Raw genomic sequence first — 12,236 nt, 5'->3', positions numbered from 1 at the left:
AAGCCACCGTTGCTTCGTGGTACTAACCCGGAATTTTAGGAAAAAAAATAAAAAAATAAAAATAGCATAACGAAGAAAATAACGCAAATTGAACGTTATCAGAAGATACGCGTTCTGAAGTTCATATATTTTTGCCATTAGAAAAGGCGCCGTAGCCACGGTTTGCGAAGAACTGCCTCTTTGTTTCCCAGTCAACTTTAACGTCCGAGTTCGACGGCCACACGTATTTATGTTTATTCAGGCGTGAACACAACAGCTGTTTGTTTCGCGTTCAGCGTCGAACAAATTCTCGGCACGAAGATGCCAGCGTGGAGAATGATGCCTGAGAAATAAACGACTGGGATTCAAAAGGGAGAAGGAGGGAGAGGGTGGTGGAAGACAAAGCGCCGACGCTTTTCGTCGTCTTATTTGGGAAGAAAAATGCGTCGGGGCGATAAAAGCTCGATGCGGAAAGCATCGAATATATATTTATTCGTGGAAACCCTAATGTGTCAAGCAGATCCAAGTCGTTTGTGTGGATCGAAGGATAAAGTAAAAGCTGGTTGAAGGATTGTCCGTTAAGTCACCCGGTTTGAGAATACACAGCCTTAGAAGAGGATGCTCAAACGTACGGCTTGGGGGCTCCCAGTGAAATTCGGAGTCCTTATACTGTGCGTGCCCAGAAGCCAACCCACGTTTTGGGTGGGGGGGGGGTGGAAGCACACACTGTCTTGGGTGCATGGGAACCGTCAAGTGAACTGGAGCCAAACTCTCGAGTGGTGATATTGCGAGAGATTCAGGGATTGTAAGTTCAAGAGACATGCACCGTTTAGCGTATCAAATTCAACGACGATATTTGGGACCTACTGGTATCAGATGAATTTCGTACACAAAATGAATGCTGTGGTCATCGCATGATAGGGCTGCGAGCGGCGGGAGGGCCGGGGGATTGTCCTGAACCGTACTCGCGTTGGCTTCCTTGACGTCCACCGTGTACGTAGTGTACGTTTATTGGGTGTACTAAGATTGCACCACGTATCGTACAAGACCCTAATAAGGTGCACCTGGGGTGCCCTTTGCTCGGTTTCTATTTTACTACAATGATCCTTGTCGTTCTAAGGCTACGTCTGACGTGCATCAACTCTTGAGATCAACTGTGACTAACGTCTCATATGAGACTTTGGTCACATTTGACTATAGTTGACTACAGCTGACTGCAGGCAGGTAGTTGACGATAGGTCAAAGTTGAGTATAGTCAACTTCTGGTCTGTGGCGCGTTCCTATAGTCACACGGGACCGCTTTACACGGGAGCGTTATACGTCTGTGGCGAATTCTGGGGAGGGGTCGCAGAATGCCGCGCATACCATACCATACCATAGGGGGAAACCCACCTTTCACACTCCAGGCCTGCGGCATAGTGACGGACGTCCTCTTCCCAGAATGTTCTTATGCAGAACGACTTACAAAAATTCGCAACCTCGTACGTTTTCCTCAAGAAACGGGCCTCGCGGAAAGAATACTCTAGAGCACCTCTCATCCACAGTGCACCTCCGTCCCATCAGTATCGTGCATCCTGTGCCTATGCCTCAATTTGAAATCGTCAACTCTCTTCTCCCCCTTTGATTTCCTTTTTTTTTTTTTTTTGGCTATAGTCGTGACGATGCCCACTTGAGTGCGGCCAACAACGACAAGCTATATAGTACTTCGACCCCCGCCTTCTCCCCATCCCTGTGGTGTTTCTTCTTTGCTTGCCTGCAGGTGGAGTTTTGACCGGATGAGTACGTAATTAGACTACAGTCAACCCTCGATTTATGAACACCCTCAGTTCCCGGAAAAATCGTTCATAAATCGAGGGATTCATAAATCGAAAATTACGTTAAGTCAGTACGATCGAGCTGACGAAACAGTATTTGCGAGTAGGGATTGTGTTTATAATGCAATATATATTGTAATTTTGCTTTCGACCATGCCTTCTGCTTTACACTTGGTCGTCCTTAATGCGTCTCCGGAAAACCCGTTTGTTGTTCGGATTTCGAGGGGTTAAAAACTGATGGTGCAATTCCAGGAAAAAAGTTTGTCCGTTCCGGCGTCATTCATAACACCACGGAATAATTCATTTGAAGATATTTGTTGACCTCGGAACGATCCGTTCATAAATTGAGGGCAAAAAACGAAGGGGAAGTCCTAGTTGGTTCTCAGAAATTAAAATTCATTATTCGAATATCGAGGTTCATAAAACGAGGGAAAAATGCATGTAAAAATTTTGGTTCCTCGTGCTCCTGTTCATAAAACGAGGGAATTCATAAATCGAAGGTTCATAAATCGAGGGTTGACTGTATATCGTAATTTGTTGCCAGACTTGTTTCTTGTATGAGGGGACACATCCTGAATACCCACAAGTAGAGACATATAGTGGAAACGCACGGTGCGCCAATGGATCTCCCTGCGTCATGATTGTGTTAAATCCCCAATTCGCCCCCTGTCCGATTTGTAGCACCACGGTTTGGTCTCGATTTAGGCAAATAACTCTAGAGATGACGTTATCAGGGAAAGCGCTCAAGAGGAAGAGTGCGCAGGAACCGTTCCCCTTGTGACGTCACTTGATAAGGATACACTTTTCCTTTAAAGTGCTTCTCGTGAACTCCCCGAAGTGGGTCCTTCACTCCGGTCATCTGTGTTGACTCAAGTAAAAGCGTTTAGAAAGTGCCGCCACCTGTTATCTATGATAAGGGGCTGTATTTTAGAGCGCCGCCGCTGCAGGACTGTTGCTTATCGATGATACAACGAAGGCTTTCGATTGTTTCAGTAGTTTTTCTTTCGAATTTAGTCACAAGGTATATCTTGTATGGCAGGTCCGTTTAGTCTCGTAAATGAAGCTCTAGATGCGCACTTTTGAGATCTCCAAAATACCACAGCCCACGTATAAAGGGGATGCGTGCATTTGATGCGACGCTTTTGAATCTCGTACAAGGTGCGTTTGTCACTGAGAATGTGCAAATGCTGACAGTCGACAATATACTTTCTTTCGTACCCCTTCGTGCGCCTGACATTTTAAATAGACTTGCCAGAGGTACCCCTCGTCGTGGTCTTGTACCTGATCGTCCCTATATCAGTGGAAGTAAGACACAGAACCCCCCAAAACTTTCCGAATATAGTCCAATGGAAATTCTTAACCTTTTATTATTTTATTTATGTGGTTGAAGTAGTTCATAAGGGGGCGAACGCGCAAAACAAGAAATGCCAATACATTTTAAAGGCCCTTTCTTTCCTTTTTTGGGGTTTTATTGATTCCGCCTTAGCGCCGCGAAGCAACTGTGGCTATGAGTGGCGTAGAGATGTAGACAGATGGAGAGAGGACAGCAGGAAGGGGTGGAGGACAAGGGGTTTCGTATGCGTCCTGGACCGACTTCAGGGGAAACTGTGCCGACATTCGTCTGGAAAGTCTTCGGAAACACCCAGGGAAAACCTCAGACAGCCCAGCCGGTGGTAGGATTCGAACCCACTACCTCCAAGTCCTCAGCACGACCATGGCTACCACCAACGAACGGACGCTTTTACCGGCTCTGCCATGCCACTGGTATATCCTCTTTTTCTCTGTTTTGGTTCTCTCCAGTATTTCGCGTAATGTTCGTGTTTGTTTTTCCCACCCCTCTTTCGTTTCGAACCGTATAGAAAATGTTACGTCCTTTTTTCGGTTTTGACTCTGTTACAACTTCAGCCTGAACGGGACCATCGAAGCCCTATCTCAAAACCCGAAAACAAGCACTCATCGCTTTCCCAGACCACACACCATCCCATTGCGTCCATTCGCAACCCATAATAATAATAATCCACACCATCCTCACCACCAAACACCAGCATTATGCAACCAACAATCCCTAATCAACCCAATATGCCGTATCTCTTATCCGACGGTGCCTATAAGAAGAACCTCCGCCGGCCGTATCCCCCGCACGCCTCTCTATCTCCATACGCGCGCTATGCTTCTCCTTTCATTTCAATGCACGTGCATCATTCTCTTCGACGCTCCAGCGAACACGCGGCCCTTTCCCCATTTCACTTTCCCCCTCACCCATAGACGGCACGGCTACTCAAGTCGAAGAGAAACACGCACACACATACACAGCAAACGGAGGAGGTGAGAGTGAGAGAAGGATTAAATATTACCCTTCCTTCCTTTCGTTGTCCCTTAGAGAATACCCCCCCCCTTCATTCGCCCCCCCCCCCCCACCTCCGTTCGTCCCAGCATCATTTCCAGCTCTGATGTTGGCTCTGATCGAACACCGTACGAGCCCCACGAAACTTTGCTATGAGAAAGCGGGGAGGGAGGGGGAGAGGAAGGAAGTGAAGGAAGGAAACGACCGATAACGGCGAGCGAACGAAAGGAGGAAGAAGAAGTCGACACGAGAAGGGAGAGGGATGCTTAATGAATCTGACGTCATGCCGTCACGTGAGAGGTTTTCACCTCTTTGCTTCCTGGACTGTTTTTCTTTTTTACTTCGCAGCCCAACGCTGTGTTTGGTCTCCCCCGCTGTGCCAAGCTTTTCTTTCTTCGTTTTTTTTTCTTGTCTTCCTCCCTATAGGGAAGCGAAATAATAATAAAAAAAAAAAGTATTATTTCTAGGCTGTGTTTTCTTGTTCATACACACCGAGATGAAAAGAAAGCGGAATGAATGAACGGGGAAGAAAGGAATAAGGAGGGAAATGACGAGTAAGGATGGAACGAAGGAAATGTCTCGGGAAAGAAAGGAAAGACGCCGGGAAGATGTAGAAGACGGCCGTTGAGGGAGTTATTTTTCTTCCTTGGTTTCGGTTTCGTTTTTGCTTGCCTTTCTTTCTCCGTTTCCTTCCCTGTCGTCTGCTTCTTTTTTTCTTCTTCCCCCCCTCCCACTTTTTTTTTGTGAGCGCGTCTGGGTATAGTGTCTATTTGTTTGGATGATTCTTTGTGCGCGTTGAGGTAAAAAAAAAGTCGGACAAAAGGACAGGTTGAAGGTAGGGAAAAAAAAAGTACGGAACGGGAGAAAAAGACCGGAAGCAAGCGATTTATTGGGTTAAATTGGGCTTATGCCTCTCTTCTTTTTCATTATTGATTTTCACTTTTTATTGCGGTGAATTCGGACTTTTCTTTTTTCCTGTTCTAACCTACGTTCGCTTTGTGTGTGTGTGTGTGTGTGTGTGTGTGTGTGTGTGTGTGTGTGTGTGTGTGTGTGTGTGTGTGTGTGTGTGTGTGTGTGTGTGTGTGTGTGTGTTTTTCGTTATTATGCTGCGAAGTATAGAGTCGCAACTCCCGAAACGAAGCATCACTTCATCTTGCCTTCTACATTTCTGTAGATGAAGCGCGGAGATGGTTTTTAGCATGTGACTTCGACGAGCTGTAAAGATGTTCAAGGGGATGTTCTGTTCGAGCTCTGTTTAAGGTTAGAATTTTTCTGCCGGCCGCCGGTTTGCACTTTTTCGTGGCACGCCAATCCCTAAGTTATGTCACCCATACGTGCGGGTAAAGGCGTCGTTCTACATCAAAAGGCGGCGAGACCCTCACTAGGGGCGCCACTGTGCCGCCTCTTGGTGGCGATCCCCGTTTCGGTTTCGTTTCTGTTACTTACAGTAAAAACTGTCATATTGAAACGAAAATGCGACTTACTTGGAACACATATGTCGTTTTCGTCATGAATCACCAGGAAATATCAACGCTGGACAGCCTCTTACACGTGCAATGCCTTGATACGCAATGCAATATGCGAATACTGCCCGGGGACATCCCCACGACACGGTTCGTTCAGTGAACACCAGGGGGCGTCACCCAAACTTCTCGGCGCCAATAACTGCTACTGAAATCAGAGTTACAGAAGAAACCACCGTGAAATCAGGGCTTCGTCTTGTATGTGCGCCTTCATGCCTGATGTGGCTGAGATTGTACTTTTGCTGGGAATCGCGTAAACCTCTTGGAGTTCCGGTGTCAACGCGCTGATAACGTGCGCATTCTTTTATCTAATCACCGTGAAGCCTGACAGTCGCATGGAGTGTGAACGTTGCTTGACAGAGTGTTTCACCTAAAGTGATAAATTCTAACTGGCGACGTACTCGCCGGAGGATTGTGACACTTTCGGCAATTACTTTCTGGAAACTTTCTGTCCACCATTGAGGAAGGCCTTGGACAATTTTTAATGGCGGGAAATTTGTTTTTATCAATTGGACTTCGAAAATTGCCAAAAAGAACCTCACTTTTTTTTCTTCAGAAATATGAAGTCTTCCACGGATAACCGCAGACACAACAAAAATTAGGCACAGTATCGCGGTAGAAATAGTCGAAAAAAATTGTAAAAATTACGCTTTAGCCCCACCCGCTTGATTTTCGTAAAGAAGCGCACGCAAAACGTGCGTCTAGAGGAGGAAGCGTCCCCGCCTTCATTTGTTTGGCCTTCTTTGTGATAAGACAGTGCCCCCAGCATCAAGGTCATTGCGCGTGAAAGAAAGGTAAAACAAGTGGCCGGAACACTTCCTCCTCTCCCCGCACCTTCCGTGCGCTGTTCTTTGCGACAATCAAGCAGGCGGGGCTAAAGCGTAATTTTTACCATTTTTTTTTCGACTATTTCTCTTGCGATACTGCGCATAGTTTTTGTTGGGCCTGCGGTTATCCGTAGAGAACTTCATATTTATGTAAAAAAAAATGTGAGGTTCGCTTTGCAATTTTCAAAGTTCGATTGAAAAAAAAATTTTTCACCGAATTAAAAATTGTCCAAAGCCTTCCTAAATGACGGCAAACGTTCCATATAGGGTAATTGCCTACAAACGTCCGGCCTAAGTCCCACAAACGTCCGGCGAGTACGTAGGTAGTCAGAATTCTTTATCACTTTAGGTGAAACACCCTGCATGGTGATCTATTCCTGGCACTGGATATGAACGCGTGGTGATGAGGTATAAATATGGTACCGTTAGCCCTCCTTTATACCTCTTTCATACCCTTGAGAAGGGTTGGAGGTATAAATAGGAAATTTGTACCTCTTCTATACCCTCAAAAGGTATATATCTGAAGCAGAAGGTATAAAAGAGGCATAAAAGCACATTATTATACCTTATTAATACCTTCTTTTTTTTTCTAACAGTGTGCATACGTTGAGCGTGTGCCTTGAAAGCATTTACGGTTGCGCTTGCGTGTTGCGTCCGCTGGCAGCGAAGTGTTGGAAGGGAACATCCTTCCGGGTGGAACGAGGGTATATTACACGTATACGTGAGACGCTGTACGCACCCCATAATGTGAACCAGTGTTGCGGAATTGGAATGATTCCGGAATGATTCCAGATTTAGCAGAGACAGGAATGGAATTGGAATGGGAATGGCGAAAACTGTCCTAGGAATGGGAATGGAATGGTCTGGGTGCCCCGGTGGCAGTTTTCGTTTCAACGTGCTGGTTTCTGCCCTTGCGCCCTTTGCACCGCACCTGCACACGGTCAAGAGTGAAATAACATTGTCTTTGTGCTTTTTCCGTGCTTGGTAATATCAATCTCCTCTAGCACAGTGCTGGACTTGCCAGTATGGTTACCGGTCCTTTTCTTTTATCGATGGAATCAACGGAATTGAATTGGGTTGCCAAGCCATTCCAGGAGTGGGAACTGACCATACCTTTTCATTCCGAGGAATTGAAAGGAATGGAATTGGAACGGAATGGGCGCGAGACCCCATTCCGCAACCCTGATGTGAACCAGCCCTACGATCTTGCGCGTGACCGTCTCGATAATTATGAGAAAAATAACGCTATACAACTACCAGCTCTCTATATAATGGTTATGCTATAGCACCTATAGTTTGGACGGGGTACGAGGCATGGTCACCAACAGAAGAAAACTGCCTTCGTATATAGAGTCAGAGACATGGGCAGGATATATGCTATACCAAATGCCAGCACTGTAGACGCTTGCCTTGCATCTTAACGAAGTTGAGCTCCTTCTCCAAGTCAGCTTGCTTCCTGCAAACAATTCCTCGTACGCACAACCGATCGATCACAGTGAGGGAAGTCCTTAGCGTTTTCAAAACTCGCTGCGCACTCCCGTAGGCTGGTGTAGAAGGAGCCCGAAATTATGGGTCTTCTGCGGCAGGCAAGTTGATGCGCCTTAAAACTCCTCCGGACAAGCTAAGGAAACAAACGCTGCGAGAAGAAGGACAAAAGCAAAAAAAAAAAACAAAACAAAAAAAAACAGGAAGACCGTTAGGCCTAACAGTGAGCCATTGTTCAGACTGCTCGCGCTCAATTATCCTAATTACCACATCCATCGGGGGTCTTCTTCTTCTTCTTCACAATGAGTCATTAACGGAGTAGGCAGTTAATTGAACAGGTAGGTCCCAAAAATAAGTTGGCGCAATAAGGGGAAAACTTTGCTTTCCAAGAAAAGAATTTGCTGAGGTATAAGAAAGAAAGTTCGACATGATGAGTGATTGTGGCCTCCTCTTGCATAATTACCCACGTGTTCCGTGTCTTTTCTGATGCTTTTTAGAAGAACTTTGATAATGAGCGTAATTTCGAGCGATTCATTTGCGAAATTTAGGAACATGTTTCCGTTTTTAACGAGAACAAGAAAGTCCTTCAAGATATTGAACGGACGACTTTTTGAAAGCTAACATACCAAGTGGCTGCACCACACAGGAAGTTTAGCAAGTGGGAGGTGCGGAAGGAGAATTACGTTTATTGAGAAAGAGGAGAATGAATGGAAGGGAAAGGTTAGTCAGGCACAGGCCGACTTGCTATTCCTTTACAAAAAAAAAGAAAAAAAAATTGCTTAGAGGCATTAGAGGCTGGTCAAGCGGCCTGAGGCATGAAGGCAGCGCAAGAGTGCTGCAAGAGTGTAGTCGTGAGCGCCCCCTGGTTGTGCAGCACTGGGGCAGAGCATAGTGGCCAAAGAGAAAGTTTGGAGAGTACCAGCAAAGTTTGCGCAGCGCCATTTCTGCCCAAGCGGCCACGAATCTAAACAGTAGGGAGTTTCGTCCGCGGGTTCTCCGTGGTGTTTCAAGCGGTATGCGTGATGGAGAGCTTAGGAAATCCACAGAAATAGCGGTGCGCTTTGCCAACGCGAACAACTCGAGACCATATATTTGAAAGTGTGATATCGTCCGTTAAACTACTGCGGGTTGCATATTTTGGGGCGCCGCTTTCCCAGATGTGACGTGAGGTGTCCACGTGACACCTTCACGAAAGGGTGCAGACTGCATCTCCCTAACGGTCTTAGTGCTCAGCCACGTATCCTTTCTGCTTAATTTCTGAAGCTTTTTTTCTTTTTAAAAAAGCTGTCCGCATGTTTTTAATGTCTGGTGCTGTACTTAAAGCACATTTCTTGTTCATACTTTTTCTCTGTGTTAGGACTGTTTCTTATGGAATCTCCATTTGGACCATAGACATATTCCCAAGAACTCTTCGGGTCGATATACGTAGAGCGTGAAGAAAATCAATGATCAAGATTCCGGCGATGCGGAATCAAAAATAGCAGAGACGATTAAGAGCACCAACTGTTTACTATATACAAATGAAAAACAAGACTTCCGTGCAGTAGGCTGCACTTCTTGATATACGCTAAAGATTCAGCAGTTGCAATTTTGTAGTCAGTGGTTCGCGATTATAAATGACGTTCACATTAGAAACACCTCAGTGGAGCAAAATCAATAGAGCGACCACTGTGACGTAAAAAGCCAAATTATTATTAATGGATTAATTAATCTGAAGTTCTCCCAAAGTGAATTTCTTTGTTCTCCTACTTTGACAGCCGTGTAGGTCCGTCCTTAAACTCGTGTGGAGAGAGAGAAGAAATAGGAAAGAAGGAAGAAGTTGAACACCAACGCCGAAACGATTGCGGGCGCGCGAAGATCAGAATAGGAAGCTCGCCCCCATAAAGCTACCGCATATTCAAACGCGTTATGCAATACCTAAAAATGCAGCCTTTGCCTCCATAGGTAGCGCTCCAACTTAATGACAATACACAGACTTTGTTCTTCTTCTTCTTTTTTTTTCTTTTTTCCAGAAACCTCTAGGTCTTTTCGCAGGCCCACATAACCTTGGAATGCCTTGAATGGATTTTGCAGGTTGGGTTTCCTATGTTTTCTTCTTTTTTCACACATATGCGGCTTCTTTACAGTTTACACAAACATTCGAAAAAAAAAAAGAAAAAATTAAACGAGGCTCTGTACTCCTTGCCGTCTTCCCCGTACGTCTGGTTTCAACGCTTCCACTAATACCACAGTGGGTCGAAGGGACGAAGTAGAATTTATTAAGCTTCGGCGAGCGGTGCAAGGCGGAAATTACGGCACTCCCCCATTCATTTCGCGCTCTTTCTCCCTTTCCTGCCGCCCTCTTTCTCAGCCTCTCATTTTACTCTTTTTTTTTTCCCGAGGCATCGATGCCTCGGATGTTCAAACAAAAAGCGATGCCAAAAATCTGGTCTGGGAGGGGAGAGAGAGAGAGAGAGAGGCTGGCTCATGTTCTGGAATGTTCGGCCGCTCTCATATTGGAGGCTGTTTGTCTCAGGGTTGCCCGCGTACATATACCCTTCGTTTTTCAAAGCGCATAGCTCCTCCAAGCCGGACCCGATACTCCTCTTTGACCGACATGAGCTTTGGAGCTTGTCTTACGAGTTGCTTGCTGTTTTTGGTTTCTTTCTGTTGAGCTGAGCTTGGTTTCCTTGCGAGTTGGGTTTGGGGTATAGTAACCCACTTTTATACGAAACAGTAAACATGCCATTGACATCCAACTATCCGGCATGGATATTCCTGGGACGTTCTCTGGAGCGCAAAACGACGAAGAAAGTTTATTCCATGGACGTCCCATGGATGTAAAGGAGACGTTATCGAACATCCCTGGAACATCCCACTGTCAAATTCCTATTATCTCTACGTTACCTATGTATAACGCCCTTCCCAGCCGATTACAACAGCTTTGTTTGTATTATTGATCGATTAGATGAGTTACACAAAATATAGTGAGCCAATTTTTCTTAACTATTTCCTATATCCTTAATTTACCCATTAGCTGCAACCGATTTTCCCTAACAAGTCAACAACTGAGACCAACGATGAAAGATGAAAGTCACTGAAAAGGTTAGCCAGCTGTAGGGATCGAACCCACATCTTCTGGTTCAAGAGACCAGTTCACAAGACCAGTTCAGAAACTGTCATTAAGCAGGAGAGCACCTCCATCTCAGGTGCCAGCATTACATACTGGGCAACTTAACGTGTATTGTCATCAAGCAAGAGAGCTACCTATGGACTATGGAGGAGCTATATGTATTTTTAGGAAAAAATCTTCCCGTTGTATGTATTGTTTTACTGATTCTGAAGGAGCTATACTCTTCATATATGTATTTTTAGGAAAAAATCTTCCCGTTGTATTGTATTGTTTTATTGATTAGATGAGTCACAAAAATTGGTGAGCCCAGATTTCTTGTACTGTTTTTGTTTGTGTGTTTGTTTGTTTATTAAAAATTCTATGACTCGGTGAAATGATGAAACGACATGACATGACGAAATGATGATCAACATGATGAAATTCATTGATGCCATGAGATCTTCTTTAACGTTTTAGCCTACTATTCCGTGTGTATTGTCATCAAGCGGGAGAGCTACCCATGGAGGTATAGGCGCCTTATTATTCCGTTGTGTATTGTCATTGTCGTTGTGGGGGGAGGAATTTATTCCGTGGGTGGCGTAATTACAGGTGGCACGAAGGCAGGGCTTTTAAAGGCTTTTAAGGCTTGAAGGCTTTTAAAACATGCTAATGAACATGTGTGAACCTGATCGCAAAGTGAGGTCTATATGCTACGGTGAAAAATATAAATGAACTGGCTATATACAGGTGTTAATGAGATACATACAGATGGATTGAGCAATGAAAAATGGAAATGACGGAATGTATATATATATATATATATATATATATATATTGGCATCGTAGCGGAAGACCAATCACATAGACTGGTTCCCTCTCTAACTTTCCCTCGGATTCTGTGTGTGGGAAAAATTTATTCCGTGGGTGGCGTAATTACAGGTGGTACGAAGACATGGCTTTTAAAACTAGTGTGCTAATGAACATGTGCGAACGTGATGGAAAAGTGAGGCCTATACGTATATGCAATGGCGAAAAAAATTTAATGTACATGCTATATACGGGTGTTAATGAGATACATATACAGACTGGTTCCCTCTAACTTTTCCTCTAATTCTCCCGATGCACTAAAAACACCTACACCTAACACCTTTTCCGACCGATCACGGCCCGAAA

The 12,236-nt window shown here is 44.9% G+C and overlaps 1 protein-coding gene across 2 annotated transcripts in view; it reads right to left on the bottom strand.

Moving 5' to 3' along the window:
- Positions 1 to 12,236, bottom strand: part of LOC135387939 (protein Wnt-5b-like) — a 245,233-nt gene that overhangs the window by 169,674 nt on the left and 63,323 nt on the right. The window contains exon 1 of one of the 2 annotated variants that reach the window (XM_064617171.1): positions 5,622 to 5,683. The exons of the other annotated variant lie outside the window; for it this stretch is intronic. The gene's annotated coding sequence lies outside the window, so the exon portion shown is untranslated. Of the gene's footprint in view, positions 1 to 5,621; positions 5,684 to 12,236 lie in introns of those variants that run through there. 2 annotated transcript variants of the gene reach the window in all.

Source organism: Ornithodoros turicata, chromosome 3 (genome assembly GCF_037126465.1).
Source record: "Ornithodoros turicata isolate Travis chromosome 3, ASM3712646v1, whole genome shotgun sequence".
Taxonomy (NCBI): domain Eukaryota; kingdom Metazoa; phylum Arthropoda; class Arachnida; order Ixodida; family Argasidae; genus Ornithodoros; species Ornithodoros turicata.
Note: the sequence above shows the minus strand (reverse complement) of the source record. Positions and strands in the feature narration are given on the sequence as shown.